The 17,314-nt window shown below is 43.7% G+C and overlaps 1 protein-coding gene across 2 annotated transcripts in view; it reads left to right on the top strand.

The window, feature by feature from the left end:
* The window catches only part of KCNQ1 (potassium voltage-gated channel subfamily Q member 1), a 333,723-nt gene that overhangs the window by 26,991 nt on the left and 289,418 nt on the right, over nt 1-17,314 (top strand). For both annotated transcript variants that reach the window (XM_083588441.1, XM_083588440.1), the window contains exon 2: nt 417-474. The gene's annotated coding sequence lies outside the window, so the exon portion shown is untranslated. The remainder of the gene's footprint in view (nt 1-416; nt 475-17,314) is intronic.

Here is a 17,314-nt window from a genome sequence, read left to right on the forward strand (position 1 = left end):
CAAGCACCTGCTGGGAAAGGAAACCAAGCACTGCTTCTAGGGTATGGGTAGGAGGAACCCAGCAAAATAAATGTATATCCAAATAATAGGCAAATATTTCTGTTGCAGTTATGGGGCATATGACCATCAAAACCTGGATACACACACACACACACACACACACACACAACATACAAACCTGAAAACACTGCACACAACCTCAAAGCAATTTCACAGAGAAGATAAGAACATCTGGGCCTCTTGTGCCCTGACCCAGCAAATATAGTTCCCTCTAAATGCCAATGTAATGTAATGTAATGTAATGATGTTATGTTATAAAAATAGGTGGACTATTAGCTTTCTGGAGAGGGAACATTTACTATGATCAGCCCTAGTGGATAGGCAAAATGCAGTATTTTGCTTACTTTTTCTTTCAGAAGCCATAACTCTGCCACATCTCCTGAAGCAACCTTGAATCCATGCAGACATTCTGAGGTGAGTTCTCCCACCACAGAATAACTTGGTTAGATGTATCATTTTGATGAGGAAACTTTTTTTTAATAGCACATCTCACAGAGAAGGCAAAAGTGGTTATCTGTACCCATTTTCAATTGTATAATATTGATGCTGTGTTGTCTGGTTACAGGCATAAGCCTTAGTGGGGAACCCATGTTTTGCCATTGACTTTAGTAGAGAGCAGACCATTCTCACTAGATTAAGATCTGTATCATAAGTGTAATATAGTGGTACCTCGGGTTAAGTACTTAATTCGTTCTGGAGGTCCGTTCTTAACCTGAAACTGTTCTTAACCTGAAGCACCACTTTAGCTAATGGGGCCTCCTGCTGCCGCCGTGCTGCCAGAGCCCGATTTCTGTTCTTATCCTGAAGCAAAGTTCTTAACCTGAAGCATTATTTCTGGGTTAGCGGAGTCTGTAACCTGAAGCGTATGTAACCTGAAGCATATGTAACCTGAGGTACCACTGTACACATTTCAGCTGTCATATTTCTAAATATTGCAATTGCTCTTACTTAGACAATCTATGACTGTTTTGTTTTTTGTTTTAACTATCTTGTGTATTTTATATTCTGTCACTTTTTATTTGTGGCTAAAGGTAAAGGTACCCCTGACTGTTAGGTCGAGTCACGGACGACTCTGGGGTTGTGCGTTCATCTCGCTCTATAGGCCGAGGAAGCCGCCGTTTGTCCGCAGACAGCTTCCAGGTCATGTGGCCAGCATGACTAAGCCGCTTCTGGCAAACCAGAGCAGCGCACGGAAACGCCGTTTACCTTCCCGCCAGAGCGGTACCTATTTATCTACTTGCACTTTGATGTGCTTTTGAACTGCTAGGTGAGCAGGAGCAGGGACCGAACAATGGGAGCTCACCCTGTCACGGGGATTCGAACCGCTGACCTTCTGATCGGCAAGCTCTGTGGTTTAGACCACAGCACCACCTGTGTCCCCGCGATTTGTAGATAGTGGACCCTTAATAACATTATCTTCCCTGAGGGAATTGCTCTGCACTGCAGACTACATTGGGTGTCAGACTGTGGGGTAACACTACAGAAGCCAGAAATTCTCAACCATTTAGTTTATTATTACAGAACCTGTGTAAGAAAATGTAAGTGATGTTTGTTTGCTTTGTTTTTTGAGGAGAGTGATGCAGCAATTCTGATTATGTCATCTTGGGAGTTCCCTAATGAAAGAAGGGTGAGCTAAGAATTGCAGTCACAGCGGATTACTACATAAATTAGTTGATTCACTCTGTCAAGTGCGCTCCCCCCTCAAAGTTTATCTGCCTTAACCCACTGGAATTTGCTACTACACGTTTCACAACATATGAATTTGTGTCTTAAGAAATTTTTATCTGACGTGGAAAGTAAACCAGGTCTGATTTTGAGTCAATATCCTTTCCTTCCTTCCTGTTCCTGCTCTACAATGCTTGCTCCATATGTAAACAAGTAGTGTTTATAATGGTTTCTGGAAATGCCCTTCTCCAATATCCAAACAGTCTAAGATCATCATTTCTCCCTGCGATGGAGTTGAGCTTACCTCCTTGTTCTCTGCCCCTACAATTGGGAAAGGAGCTAAGGCCTTTCAGGGGAGGGGAAACTTGACACACGGTTGCCATTATTTATTTATTATTAAAGGTATTTATGCACCACTTAATCATTAACGTTTCTAAGCAGTGCACATACAATTACAAAAAATAAATAAATAAACCACATGAAGAGTAAGAGTAGTAGGAAATGCACGATGAAGCCAAACACTGCCTTAAGATGCCTGCTGAAATAAGGACGTATTTTTCATGTGCCTGAAACTCCGCAAGGTGGGGGCTGTCCAATCTCGGTTAGGGAGAGTTCCACATGCTTAGACCTGCTACACTGAATACATGGCTACTAGTAATTGCAAATTTTGAATGCAGAGTAGCAGCCTGTGGTTGTTTTGTTTTTTTGACTAGGGAATCCTATTTGTTGTTGTTGTTGATGAAACACTTCCCATAACCCCCTGAAGTGATTTACAGTACAATAAAAGCATATCATAGCAACAACCTATATAAAAACAGCTAAAACGTTTGCATATATGACAATTAATAATAACAACAAACGTAACACAGATAATGTGAAACTAAAAAAGGAAAATATTTCTACAATCTGAAGAGAAACCAGAGAATAGATAATATAAATCAAATACATATAGCAACTGGGGTAAAATTCTGCAGTCAGGTGCACCAAGATGCTATTTTTTTATGGGGGGGGGGAGAATCGCATGTGTCCTGATGTCCACTTATTATAAGTTATTGCATATGTGTGAAGGACTTGTTTGCTCATCGCTGTAATAAGATGTTATCTTTTATTGCCAAATCATCAGTGTTCTCACCACATCTGAAAGAATGGGAGAAATAAATGTTAAATGTTTTTATTAAATCTTATCGGGAAGCCTAGGCTTTATTTCACTCGGGTCCAAGAGCCAGTTTGGCATCCCCACCCTCATGCGCTTTTGCATACACACACACACACACACACACACACACACACACACACACAGTGAAACTACCTTTCTGTTATGTCTCAGCCAGGAGAGCCCTTATCAGAGGGTGGACACAAGACCCTGGCCTTATACCGAGTCCTGGGTCAGCCTCCATCTGGGAGACTGCAACAAGGCCAGGGAAAGGGCCATCTGCACCCAAGGTGAGTTTAGCCTCTAACTTTGGGGCTGAATTGGGTCCCAAACCCAAGGCAAATGCAGTACTACTGTAAAGACTAGATGGAAACCTGGCCCACCTGGAGATTGCAGGCAAGGATTCCTCCGGAGTAAAATAAAGTAAAGTACGTCCCCTCAGAAGTAATACACTCCTCCCAAAGAGACCTCTGGTATGAAGGGGGTTGATAGGAGTCAGCTGAGGTTCGGGTTTGTTACAGTAGCTTCAGCTACTGTCTGACTCTTGTGAACTCTTCTAGCTTGGATCCTGACCTTGAACCACTCTGGTGTTGCCTCCTGCCATTTGCAAGCTCAGCTTGCTTGGACTCTGGCCCTGGATGCTGCTCTGTCTGCTTGCTCCATGGGTATTGTTGCTGGTAAGTCCCCTGCTTACGTAAGAGCCTAGTGTGAGCAGGACACCTTTTATTTACAGGGTGATGGGTGATTATACATTAGTTCTGCCTCCAGAACCTGCTGCCTCATCCTATGATGCCATCTGTGTTCCCCTCCCTCCTCCAAGCTCCATACCTTGGAGCTCCATAGCTCCAAGCTCTCATCACCTTCTAATGATGTTCCGTGCTCACTCCTTCCTGCACCATGTAATCAATATGTCTCTAGGTCAATATGTGCATAGGTCACAGGTGGAGCACCTGTGTAGTAGGCCAACTCCAATCATCCTACTCCTCTTTGTCTATAGGGCTGATGAGTTAAAGGCCAACAACCCCTGGAGGGCCACAGGTTCATCACTACTTCCCTGGGAATGGCTACAAAATGAGTCCACCTCTGACTACTTTACTGCTCCTCTGTGTCAGATAACTGTGGAACGAGTGTACTTTTTTATCTCCTGCCTGAAATTCATCAACATCGTAAGATAGAATTTGCGCTTTCCAGAATCAATAATTACTTTCAAATATGTTTTTGAGGAATATCTAAATGAAAGAGTTGTACGATTGCTGTCATGAGAAAATCTTGTAAAAAATTTTCTACAGATAATGCTAACCATGAAACAAGGGGTTTTGATGCAAAGCCCACTATACTCTGTAGAATGGCTTATACTCTTACTTCAGCCACTAGAGGGATCTCCAAGAATATGGTTTACTAGCGTCTCTGAATGGCAGCTTCCGAATGTCATCAACATTTGCTTTATCTAAGGAGCTGCTACATCACTAAGCGGGCTGTGTGGGGCTCCATTTCCCCTGCTTCTCTACTTAAGTGTTCTCAGAAAGTCATGAAACGTATTTTTGCTATAGAAAAGGTACCAACATAGGTCTTCATGACTAGACTCTTTCATAAGGAGAACCTACAGGTGTCAAATATTTTTGCAAGTTAGATAGCAGGTGTCTTTTGAGAGTTGAGACCTACTAGGTTTGGATTATTGTTTGTGGGTGCCAGACACCTACATAACCCCTAGATCTAACTCATGTTAAAATATAAACCAGGCTAGCTTCCTGTGTTCAGGTAATCGCCTGGGTGATGGGCCATTAAGAGAACCAAAGAAAGGGGTCTCTGTGCCAGACTGAAAATGGGAGGGGCCCTTCCTTCAGCTCTTTGTGAGAAGGACAAAAGCCAGAGTTTTAGAGGAGAGTTGGCAGTAATGTGACCTAGAAGTAAAGCTGCAAGCTGGAAAATCAGAGAGACAGAGCACAATGTTTGATTTCCGCTTGAATTCAAGGCTGTGGCTATGGGAGAAACGAGACCCTCTGGGGTGTTAATGCTGTGAACCCCTCCATTGTAGGCTCAGGTTGCATATATGTGCAAATACGCCATATATCCTAAAGACACCACAGTCCCTGCTGTGCCTTTTTCTCAGGAGAAAATATGAAACCTGGGTAAAGCACTTGGATCCCCTGGGATCTCACATCGCTCAGAGATTGGGGTGGCATGCAACACTATATTACTGTGTTATGGAGAAGAGTTCCCAGACAAAGGCATTATAAGATAGTAAGAGGCTTCTCTCCTTCATGGGAGATTTTACTTTCTTGGGTTCCATGATCACTGCAGATGGTGACAGCAGTCATGAAATTAAAAGACGCCTCCTTCTTGGGAGAAAAGCAATGACAAACCTAGACAGCATCTTTAAAAGCAGAGACATCACCTTGCCATATAGTTAAAGCTATGGTTTTCCCAGTAGTGATGTATGGAAGTGAGAGCTGGACCATAAAGAAGGCTGATCGCCGAAGAATTGATGCTTTTGAATTATGGTGCTGGAGGAGACTCTTGAGAGTCCCATGGACTGCAAGAAGATCAAACGTATCTATTCTTAAGCAAATCAGCCCTGAGTGCTCACTGGAAGGACAGATGCTGAAGCTGAGGCTCCAGTACTTTGGCCACCTCATGAGAAGAGAAGACTCCCTGGAAAAGACCCTGATGTTGGGAAAGATGGAGGGCACAAGGAGAAGGGGACGACAGGGGACGAGATGGTTGGACAGTGTTCTCAAAGCTACCAACATGAGTTTGACCAAGCTGCGGGAGGCAGTGGAAGACAGGAGTGCCTGGCATGCTCTGGTCCATGAGGTCACGAAGAGTCGGACACGACTAAACAACAACAAAAGAGGCTTCTGCTATAGTGACAGTGAGAAGATTTTGATTCTACACCAGTTTCACTGTGGAATCCCCATATTGCTAGATGAAGTGCTTCTCTGAAAAATTCTACAAATAAAACAATTGTGTGTCATATTTTGATTAGGGTAACCCAAATTTATAGCTTGGTAAATTTAGCCACAAGGGACGTGGGTGGCACTGTGGGTTAAACCACAGAGCCTAGGACTTGCCGATCAGAAGGTCGGCGGTTTGAATCCCCGCAGTGGGGTGAGCTCCCGTTGCTCGGTCCCTGCTCCTGCCAACCTAGCAGTTCGAAAGCATGTCAAAGTGCAAGTAGATAAATAGGTACCTCTCCAACGGGAAGGTAAACAGTGTTTCCATGCGCTGCTCTGGTTCGCCAGAAGTGGCTTAGTCATGCTGGCCACATGACCCGGAAGCTGTGCGCCGGCTCCCTTGGCCAATAAAGCGAGATGAGCGCTGCAACCCCAGAGTCGGTCATGACTGAACCTAATGGTCAGGGGTCCCTTTACCTTTACCTTTTAAATTTAGCCACTTCACAGCAAAGTTCTGCTATACCTTTGGGTTTTTTTCCTTTGCCACCACTGTTTGCATTGGGAGGTTCATGTGACACGATTTCTAGTTTAGCTTCCTACAAGCATTTGGCATTCCTTTTGTCCAGATGTTTATTAATGTTTGCAGACTTTTCTCTCTCTCACGGCTTCTCTCGTTACAAATCGACTTATGGCATTAGCATTCTTCATTGTGACTTGCAACAAAGAAGCTTAGTGTATGTGTTTTCAGGAAGTGATAGTGTTCTCTTGGTGTACAATAGCAATGAAGAAATAAAAATTCCTGCAGTGCAGCCTCTAGCGTACACTGTATATTAGCAATCACCTGAATTACCTACACTACAGACATAAGATGTCACATACAATTTGTTTCCCGGTGCCTGATCTGGTTTCGGCTGCCTGATCTACTTTCAGTCGTAGGAATCCTCAGAACAATGGCCTTCTGCTTGTGTGGAGGAAGGAATAAATGTTGTGCTATTTATGTCATGCAGGAGCAATCAATAAGCAAGTGCAAGGTTGTGTTTCCCCCTGCCCCATCCACCAGGGCAACCGCTAGAGACTCGGTCCCGTGGCCAGGCCTGTATCCAAATCAGGCTGGATCAAAATAATCTGTCTTTCTGAAATGTCTTCTGCTACCTTACCACAGCTCTCTCCATGATGCCACCTGGCATAAGGTATAATGCATTTCCCTCTGAATCACTTAAATTCTATTCCTGCCTCACCTTACAACCATAGTCTATGAATGTTTAGGCTATAAAAAGACACTCTGGGGTTTTTGTTTGTTTGTTTCAGAAGGGTGTTGACTGGCAAACAATACATCTCTGGACAGCTTTGCCTCCATTCTTTGACATACTACAATGTTAAAAGTGAATTATTAGGTAAAGGTAAAGGGACCCCTGACCATTAGGTCCAGTCGTGGCCGACTCTGGGGTTGCGCGCTCATCTCGCTTTATTGGCCGAGGGAGCTGGCGTACAGCTTCCGGGTCATGTGGCCAGCATGACTAAGCCGCTTCTGGTGAACCAGAGCAGCGCATGGAAACACTGTTTACCTTCCCATTGGAGGGGTACCTACTTGCACTTTGACGTGCTTTCGAACTGCTAGGTTGGCAGGAGCAGGGACCGAGCAACGGGAGCTCACCCCGTTGCGGGGATTCGAACCGCCGACCTTGCGATCAGCAAGTCCTAGGCTCTGTGGTTTAACCCACAACGCCACCCGCGTCCCTAAAAGTGGATTATTAGGGATGTCCAAAATTCAAAGCCATACACCCCTACCTGTGATCCACAGAAATCAAAAGGATTTGGGTTTCACTTCAACACATACAGAATATTTCTAGTTTGGCTCACTTAAAATTAAGGTGTAGTCCTAAGAACAGTTAATCCGGAGTAATTTCCACTGGAATTACTTCAGAATAAAAGTAATTATTAGTATTGTCAATAATCCCAAAGCACATTTTTTCTGGAGATCTGGTAACTTCTCAAGTGGCCTTTTCTGAAATACCTTTGCATGGGAGCCAATACCAATTACTGCATAACTAAGTAAACATACTGTGGTGGAGGAGGAAACTCAGCAACACAAAAACTATTTGTTAAGAAAGGCTCTAGGCACAAGTTTGGCTCTCTTTCTCTTATCTTCAAAGCCTTTTGTCTTGCCTCCCCCAAGTCAGACTTGCTCTGTAAACCTTGAGTACATAACCATTATGTTTTCTTTATTTCTTCAGAAGCTTAAAACATTTGAAAACCTGTTCGTTTAGAACTCATACATTAGGAATGCTTTCCTTAAAAAAGGTGTGATACTCAAAGGAAGCAACAGTCCATAAAGTCTACAGAGAAAATTTTGATTGAAAAAAAAATGTATCCGGCTGTGCCACTCTGGTGAAGGAAGGCATTTTTGATCCAGCAGTTCCTTCCATCAGTGGAATAGGGAGGGAGTAAGGTAAAGGTAAAGGGACCCCTGACCATTAGGTCCAGTTGTGACCGACTCTGGGGTTGCAGCGCTCATCTCGCTTTATTGGCCGAGGGAGCCAGCGTACAGCTTCCGGGTCATGTGGCCAGCATGACTAAGCTACTTCTGGCGAACCAGAGCAGCTCACAGAAACGCTGTTTACCTTCCCATTGGAGTGGTACCTATTTATCTACTTGCACTGGCATGCTTTTGAACTGCTAGGTTGGCAGGAGCAAGGACTGAGCAACGGGAGCTCACCCCGTCGTGGGGATTCGAACTGCCAACCTTCCGATCGGCAAGTCCTAGGCTCTGTGGTTTAACCCACAGCGCCACCCGCGAGTGGTTTTCACCAAATCCCCCTCTCCTTTACATCTGTCTAAACCCATCACTGAAAAATCTGCCCCAGATTGGAGAACCCTGTGGAAGAGGTGGGAGGTAAGGTGTTGTATTTTATATTTAACTTGGCTTTGATTTAACTTAATTTGGCTTTACTTTAATACTGATTTTAGTTGTCTCATGAGCCACCTTGAATATTGATGTAACTGAAAGGCGGGATTATAAATGTTCTAAAAAACAAAAATGGACATTAGCCACCATCTACACTAGCAACATTAGATATACTAAACTACTAGACAAAGGTGGCACTGTGGTCTAAACCACTGAGCCTCTTGGGCTTGCCGATCAGAAGGTCAGCGGTTCAAATCCCTGTGACGGGGTGAGCTCCCATTGCTCGGTCCCAGTTTCTGCCAACCTAGCAGTTTGAAAGCACATCAATTCAAGTAGATAAATAGGTACCACTGTGGCGGGAAGGTAAATGGCATTTCCGTGCGCTCTGGTTTCCGTCACGGTGTTTCGTTGTGCTAGAAGCGGTTTAGTCATGCTGGCCACATGACCCGGAAAGCTGTCTGTGGACAAACGCTGGCTCCCTTGGCCTGAAAGCGATATGAGCACCACAACCCCACAGTTGCCTTTGACTGAACTTAACCATCCAGAGGTCCTTTACCCTTTTTTTACCTACTAAACTACTAGTAATTCAATGTGTGTAAGCCAATGTTTCCTGGAAAGAAGCACAGGTGCACCCTACCTTGGCCACCTTGCAATACTAAGGTGAGTTCAACCCCACACACGCAATAAAATTATAAAGAAATGCTTAAGGGCCCTTCGAATGAAGCAGAAAAAAATGGAAGTCTCTCTTGTAAAGGAAGGATTTTTTTTAGAAACTGGAGGACAGATTTCATCACAACACATTGCCAGCTTCATCACAGGTGAAAAATGGAAAGTTGGGGCAATAATAGTCTTCTTTAAGCATTTTGAATGTATATCCATGGTCAGGGCATGGGGCCACTGAGTGTCTCCATTTCCTCTGCCACCCAGTGGTTTCCACTCAAAGTATTCTTGGCCTAACATGCTTACAACCCTCCCTGCAACAGAGAATCCTACACAGTCATGGTTTCTGATCATAAGAAGAACTGTAAGCACATTCCACTGAATCCCTTGACAAGTCTCCTTCAGATTTTCCCACACAATGCAAGAAGTCAGGTGTGGAGAGGGCAGCTTGCTTGGTCCCACATCTCCATATATTCAGAACACATGGAAGGGAGGGCTGGCACAATACAGTATTACGCAGGTGACTGCATTTGGTCTTTACTGAGCCGCCCTGCATGGCGCTCTGCTGCAACTTGATTATATGCTGCCCATTTTTCCCAAACATGTCCCTGGATGTTCCAAGGTTGGGCCCCTTCTTTTGACATCTACCTCAATCAAAGTTCATGGGGCAGCGTCTTCACTTGTCAAAGTGATGAATGGCTGCCTTGCATTTTTCTCACCATTGCACCTTAAGCATGTTTTGGTTTGTTTTCACTTTAGATCGTTTCTTACCCACTCTGCGTTACTAAGAGTAATCCTAAAGTGGGTTAAATTCACAATGAAAAAACATAATTCATAAGAAAACAGCAGAATGATAAAATAATAGAGGGCCACTTTGCTCTTCTTTCTTCACTCCACCCTAACTGGCATTTGGACTGCCTGTTCCTGATCCCTTCACCTCCCATGGGTGAAACTTATTACCTTGGCATGCTGTCAGGGCACTAGTCTTGGACAACATCTTTTTGCCAAACTGGAGTTTTCTGGGAATTTCTTGGCCCATGCCCTGGAGCAAGCTCACCCTTGATCTCCAAAACTATTAAATCTGTCCTTGCCAGCCTGCTTCCTCACATGCAGTGGAACAGGAATGCATCTGTAGCAATGGTGAGAATTTCTAGAGGATAAAAAATTAATAGTGTAGATCCAAGAGGGTGAGGTTTCAGAAATGTGGACTACAAACAAGGAACTAGAATTGCATCATTACGTGTATAATCTAGCTTGCCGGCAATAATGTCTCTCATTGTTGGTGATAGGCAGTGTTATGAGTCATCCTCAGCCTCATATGGTTGACAAGGCAGTAACACGTGTAAGACATGAATGGTGTCATCTTAACAACAATAAAATAAAAGTGTAGATTGCACTGCAGTGATTGGACTGCAGTAATCTCTCAGCAGAGATTTTTTCAATTATTTGGATTCTTGGACTGCAAAACTGTGTATAGTTAATCTAAAGTCCCATTTAACTCAGCAGCACCTGCTTCCAATTGAAAATAGATCATACTATTAGAATAAAGTAAGTATAAAACAGAAACAGTCTGCATGTTTATTGGTGGACTGCAGTCACTCACTTTGCCTCATTTGTAAAGGCAGTGGAGATGCAGGGACATAAGGGCTGACTATCCACGAGTTTGCTTCCCTCTGGAGGTCAAGGAATTTGGATGGATTGGTATAAACTGATGCAGCAAGTTTATCTGTTCAGCATTCATCTCTTTGGCCTCCTCTGCTGCCTCTTCACAAGCACCAGTCCAGTCATCCTACACATTTGTCATGGATTTAATCCTATGTCAACCAAGATCCTCCTCTGTGGTCTCTTCTGTCCTTTCATGCTTTTCACATTAATCAACACCTCTCCCCTTCTCTGTCTTCCATGCAGAGTCCAAAGATGCAGCTCTTTTGCCTTCTCCCACCCACCCCCACCAGTCATGCAAAACCATGAATGGAATAACAGGGCAGATTTCCAATTTGGCATTGCTGTTGAATATACAGTGGTACCTTGGGTTAAGTACTTAATTCGTTCCGGAGGTCCGTTCTTAACCTGAAACTCTTCTTAACCTCAAGCACCGCTTTAGCTAATGGGGCCTCTTGCTGCCACCGCACCGCCGGAGCACGATTTCTGTTCTCATCCTGAAGCAAAGTTCTTAACCTGAGGCACTATTTCTAAGTTAGCAAAGTCTGTAACCTGAAGCGTATGTAACCTGAAGCGTATGTAACCCAAGGTACCACTGTAGTTCTTTCCAAAGGAGCATTCCATGCCAGCAATTTTACAACATGTAACTAATTCTTATTAAACTTTAATATAGCATGGAAGCCAATTTCAGTACATTGGTACCTCGAGTTACAAACGTTTCAGGTTACAAATGCTTCAGGTTACAAACTCCACTAACCTGGAAGAGTGTTGAGAACTTTGCCCCAGGATGAGAACGGAAATCGTGTGCTGGCAACGCAGCGGCAGCAAGAGGCCCCATTAGCGAAAGCACAGCTCTAGTTAAGAACAGTTTCAGGTTAAGAACAGCCCTCCGGAATGAATTCAGTTCGTCACTAGAGGTACCACTGTATAGGACAGAGGAAGTTGATTTTAAATCTGTCTCAGTACAGGATAAAGGGCTAGCCATCATGACATCAGTAGACCAATTACCTTTCTTTGCCTTCTCTCCTATTTGCTCACAATGGCAAGGTGAGCTGTGCTGAAGATGCGATGGGCAGCGAAATGGGCAAGTTTGACGATGAAGCCAAATTATTTGGGATGCTGAAAACAGAAGCAAATTCTGAAAGGATCTGTCCAAACTGGATAAATGGGGGACAACAAGGCAAATGAGAATCAGTACCAAGTGTAAACTGGTGCAAATTTGGGCTTAAACTCTTCTGCCAAGTTCACATACAATTTTATGAGGGTCTCAACTTGTGGTGACTAACCAGAAAATAAATCTTAGGATCATGGTGGGTAGCTAAATAACAGTAGCAACTAAGTATAGGAACAGGGAAAGCTGCTGATGTGATTCAGCAGTACTCTTCTTATGTTCCTGCTTAAATATTCCTACCATTTGGTGAGCATCTCCCCGTTATAATCCTAAAGTTGCAGCCCAACCCTATGCAAGTGTTATGAGAAATAAATACCACTGTGTTTACGGAGAAGTGATTTTAGATAATGTTTGTGTAAAATTTCAGACACGGTAAATTTGGATTTGTTGCATTTTAGCTGTGTTTAAGAAACTTCTGTCTGAAGCAGGCCATCAACCCTACTGGCTAATGGAAAGGCTGGCTTTGGGTGGTGAAAGTGGGTGCTTCTCACATAGACCCTAAGAATAAGTGAAGTCCAATTCTGTGCTGCAAGGATGTTGGGGAGAATTGAGTGCTAGGAGTAGGAGGAACTGAGACACGGTGAGGGGTTAATGCTAGTGAAAAGCACTTCCACTTGTGCAAGATTGAGCACCTGGTTTTCACCAATCCCTCTACCTGCTGCAGTCCTCCTGTGTTTCCCGAAAAGCTGCCTTTAAGGACTAGATCAGGGGTAGGCAACCTAAGGCCCGTGGGCCAGATGCGGCCCAATCGCCTTCTCAATCTGGCCCCTGGACGGGCCGGGAATCAGTGTGTTTTTACATGAGTAGAATGTGTCCTTTTATTTAAAATGCATCTCTGGGTTGTTTGTGGGCATAGGAATTCGTTCATATTTTTTTCCAAAATATAGTCTGGCCCACCTGGTCTGAGGGATGGTGGACTGGCCCACAGCTGAAAAAGGTTGCTGACCCCTGGACTAGATCCCTGCTCCAATAGTATGGGATATGGTACGTAGGACTGCTGTATGTAGCAAGCAATCTGTGAAAACTGTGTCTTCCCTTGCAAGAGCAGAAATGCTTTCCTGAAGCAGGAAGCTACCACTGAACAAAGCCCAGTGATTTTTAAAAGAAAAAGGTGCCAGTACTCACCATGAAGTTGTTACAGTAAGTGCCACACTTATTTGAAAAAATAAAAGGTGCCGGTACTGCGTACTCTTGAGTACCCACAGAAAACAGCACTGGTAAAGCCCCTATTCGTTCAGAATAACCAGCCAAATCTCTGCCTGCAAGCTGCAGATTTTAGAAGCCAGAACTTTCTCTGTCTGGCAGATGCTTTTCTGTCTTGGAGCGCCATGTTCTAACCATGCCTCAGAAGCCAGAACACTGTCTTCTGGAGGTCACAAATAATGCCTTACACACTCCCTGCACATTTTTGCCTTTGTTTGCTCTTATTCTCAGAATGATTCCAGTAGTTGTTGGGAAACCTTGTCCATAATCTCACTTTATAATGATCATTTCCCTGACACTTGGCTAACTTTTCCAAGTCCCCAGTTAAAATGGTAGTACTTTTACTACAGTACACACAGAAACCACTGACAGGGTTTTGAATATTTTCCAAACACCTATGAAACAAGCAAAGGTCAGGGAAAGAGGACAAAACTTCCTGCATCTTCCTCTTCCCACAGACTGCAGCACCCTTTTCAACTTCTGCCCAATTACGAAGCCACCATCCCGTCCTATTCTACTCTTGATTTCATATCCCTGCTTTCATTTTTGCCCCATTCCCATGCCACCCCCTTCCTTCTTTTCTGCAACCTCCCTTTGCACTCATTTTCACCTTCTTGCTCCATCCCTTTTCCTTTGACACAACTTTTAGAAGACATCTGAAGGCAGCCCTGTATCAAGGTTTTTAATGCCTGATGTTTTTATTATGTTTTTAGATATGCTGTAAGCCACCCAGAGTGGCTGTGGAAACCCAGCCAGATGGGCGGGGTATAAATAATAAAATTATTATTATTATTATTCCTTCCTCCTCTTTCCTTTTCTCAACTTTCTTGTTGTATGCTGACCACCCCCATTTCCATGCCTTCTCCTCTCTCCTATTCTGCAGCTCCCTTTGCACACCCACCCTAGGATGATATATGGTACTGTCTTTCCAAGATGAATAGATTCTTATGAGCAAGCCTGTCAGTTTCTTTGTTCAGTTAGAGAAGGTTAAGTTCAGTTGATGGATGTTGTTCATGTATGGGTGTGTGCCTGTAATAAAATATATGTTCCAAACTACTGTGTTGAATCTGGAACTTCCTGTTGAAGACAACACACGGTGCTAGGAGTGAACTACATTGTGTGAAGGATCTCTGCAGTTGCTTTTAAACCACCACTTTCACCTTCTCAGCGTTCCTTCCTTCTTGTTTCCGTACCACAGCCACAGCTGATGTGCAACCTGTCTTCTCTTTTACTCACCCCTGCATTGACTTTGTGCAAATCCAGGACACTACAAATCCTCCACTGGGAGTTGTTGTTGTTGTCATTTATTGAATTTATGTTGTTGTTGTTTCATCGTTTAGTCGTGTATGACTCTTCGTGACCCCATGGACCAGAGCACGCCAGGCACTTCTGTCTTCCACTGCCTCCCGCAGTTTGGTCAAACTCATGCTGGTAGCTTCGAGAACACTATCCAACCATCTCGTCCTCTGTTGTCCCCTTCTCCTTGTGCCCTCAATCTTTCCCTACATCAGGGTCTTTTCCAGGGAGTCTTCTCTTCTCTTCTCTTCTCTTCTCTTCTCATGAGGTGGCCAAAGTATTGGAGCTTCAGGATTTGTCCTTCCAGTGAACACTCAGGGCTGATTTCCTTAAGAATGGATAAGTTCGATCTTCTTGCAGTCCATGGGACTGCAATTTATTGAATTTATATATCACCCTATATCTGGAGGTCTCAGGGCGGTTCACAAAAAGGAGTTGTGTTTATAAGCTCCTCACACACATCTTGGAGCAGATTTAAGGAGGGTATGGGGTGAGTGCTAAAAGGAGGAGTGTTGAGAAAGTTCCATTGTACAAGCATAAATCCTTGTATTGGCCAGATGGTTACTTAGCACTATATTGGATACAAGTCCCAGCTTCTAATCCAGTTCTCTTGGCTGGTCACCCCACTAAAAACAGAGGACTCTGCCTTTTGCATATTCTCATTAAAAGCAGTCATGCATAAAAACATTTTTGGTGTCTGTCAAAGCTATAGTAATGGAGGTGGCTGGTTGTATCTCTCATGGTAGAGGTAAAGGTAATACAGAATTGTAGAGTCACCACAAGAAAATCTGGGGGTCAACCCCACAATTTTGGCCTGTGCACTCTGGCTTTTACCTACACAGGCCCTATTCAGGTGGGTAGTCCCCATGTGGATAGTGGAGGTGTGCTGGATCTCTACATAGCATCAAAGGGGAAGGAGAGGAAGACAAGACCAAAAGATCGCACAAAGCCAAGGTTCATGAAAACAAAATCCAAAATCAACAGTTCAGTAATACCTTTATTGGGACAAATGAAATGCTACAAAAATGTGAAAGCTTTCAAGTTATCAGAACTCTTCATTGGGCAAGATATTACACAAATAAATCCTGACGTAGGAAGCTTTTAGGGCTAAGCAGCAAATCGCTTCCACCAGGTAGCCAGAATAAACTGAGAGACACTGAGGAGAAAGGTGACCCAGTGTGACTGTGGGCAATGACTTGTATCAGGGAGGTTAACATAAATAATTGTGTTTTATTTCTTTTGTATAGGCAATAGCCAAAGACATCTCTTTAATATGAAGGAATAGCTAAAAGAACCCACCTAAATGGCTGTTGAATTGATTGCTGGCTGCTAGTTACTCCCTTCAAATTATGCACAATTACCAGTAGTTGACATGGTAGGGAGATGAAAAAAACAGTTTCATGGCCTGTCAGAATTAATGAGGAGAGCTAGGAGTTTCAAGGTCCCATGGAGGATATTTTAATGTTTTGCTAGTGTGTGCCAAAATAAGAAAGGCCAGCCCAGATCATATGTAAGATAAAGGGAAATTAAATATGAATACTAATATCTACAAGAAAGTACAGTATATTTCTCTCAATCATACACAACAGATCACCTTGTTTGGCAAAGATGAAGGATATGACTCTTATGATACTAAACAAATATTTCTAACATATAATGGATCTGCAGTACTGGTAAAATCTGTTTTCATATTTCTGAATCCTGGCTCTCTATCTTATTGAAGAAAAAAATAACAAAATGAGTGGTTATTTGAAGAGGGGGGAAATAGTGGTGTGAGATCGTCACATTAAACTTCACACATACCTGAGTTAGAAGGTAAAATAAAGAAAATGTACTGGGTGAAGAATTCAGCATATTGAGAAACTGAGGGGGGGGACGACAAGTTCCAAGTCTTATGTGAAGATGTGAATTTGGGCTAGGGGAGGAGGTCAGGCTGTATGATGCCTGAGTCCCTTTTAATTCCTAGGGTCCTAGATTCAGCAAAGGTTAAAATCTAATGGAGGATTCAATTGTTGAAGCAGCCAGGCCTGCTTCTTGGTAGGCCTAAGCATGGTTGTAAGTATAACAGAAGGAAGTGGCTCTGTGCCAGAGGGCAAATGGGTGGGTCCCCTCTCCCACATCTGGCTGGAAGTGGGAAAGACAAAAGTGTGTGTGTCTGTGAGAGATCGAGAAAGAGATAGGAGAGTGCATTGGGCTAGAAGCAGGTAGAAGAGAATGAGAGTCATGCTTGATCTCTGCTTGAATCCAAGACTGGGCCTATGGGAAGAACAAACCTTCTGGGGTGTTCATGCTGTGAGCCCATCCATCATAAGCTCAGGTTGTTATATGTATGTGAAAATAAACCACATATAATAAAGACACCACAGTCTTTACTGTCCCTCATTCCTTAGAAACAGAACCCTACTTAAGCACCTGGACCCCCTGAAAACTTGCACCACTTGAAGATTGGGGTGGCAGGCAACACACCATTTGAATAACTTGGTTCAGCTCTGAAAAGTTTGAGCAGAACCACAATTGCATTCAATTTTGTCACATTTGGATTGCAACATCTGAAATGGGTTCTGTAGCCGAGTCCAGACACACCCAGAGAGGCACTGCATAAGCCTAGGTCTCTAGCGTGAGTGGGTGGTGTTGTGGTCTAAACC

Source organism: Podarcis filfolensis, assembly GCF_964270895.1.
Source record: "Podarcis filfolensis genome assembly, chromosome: 1".
Taxonomy (NCBI): domain Eukaryota; kingdom Metazoa; phylum Chordata; class Lepidosauria; order Squamata; family Lacertidae; genus Podarcis; species Podarcis filfolensis.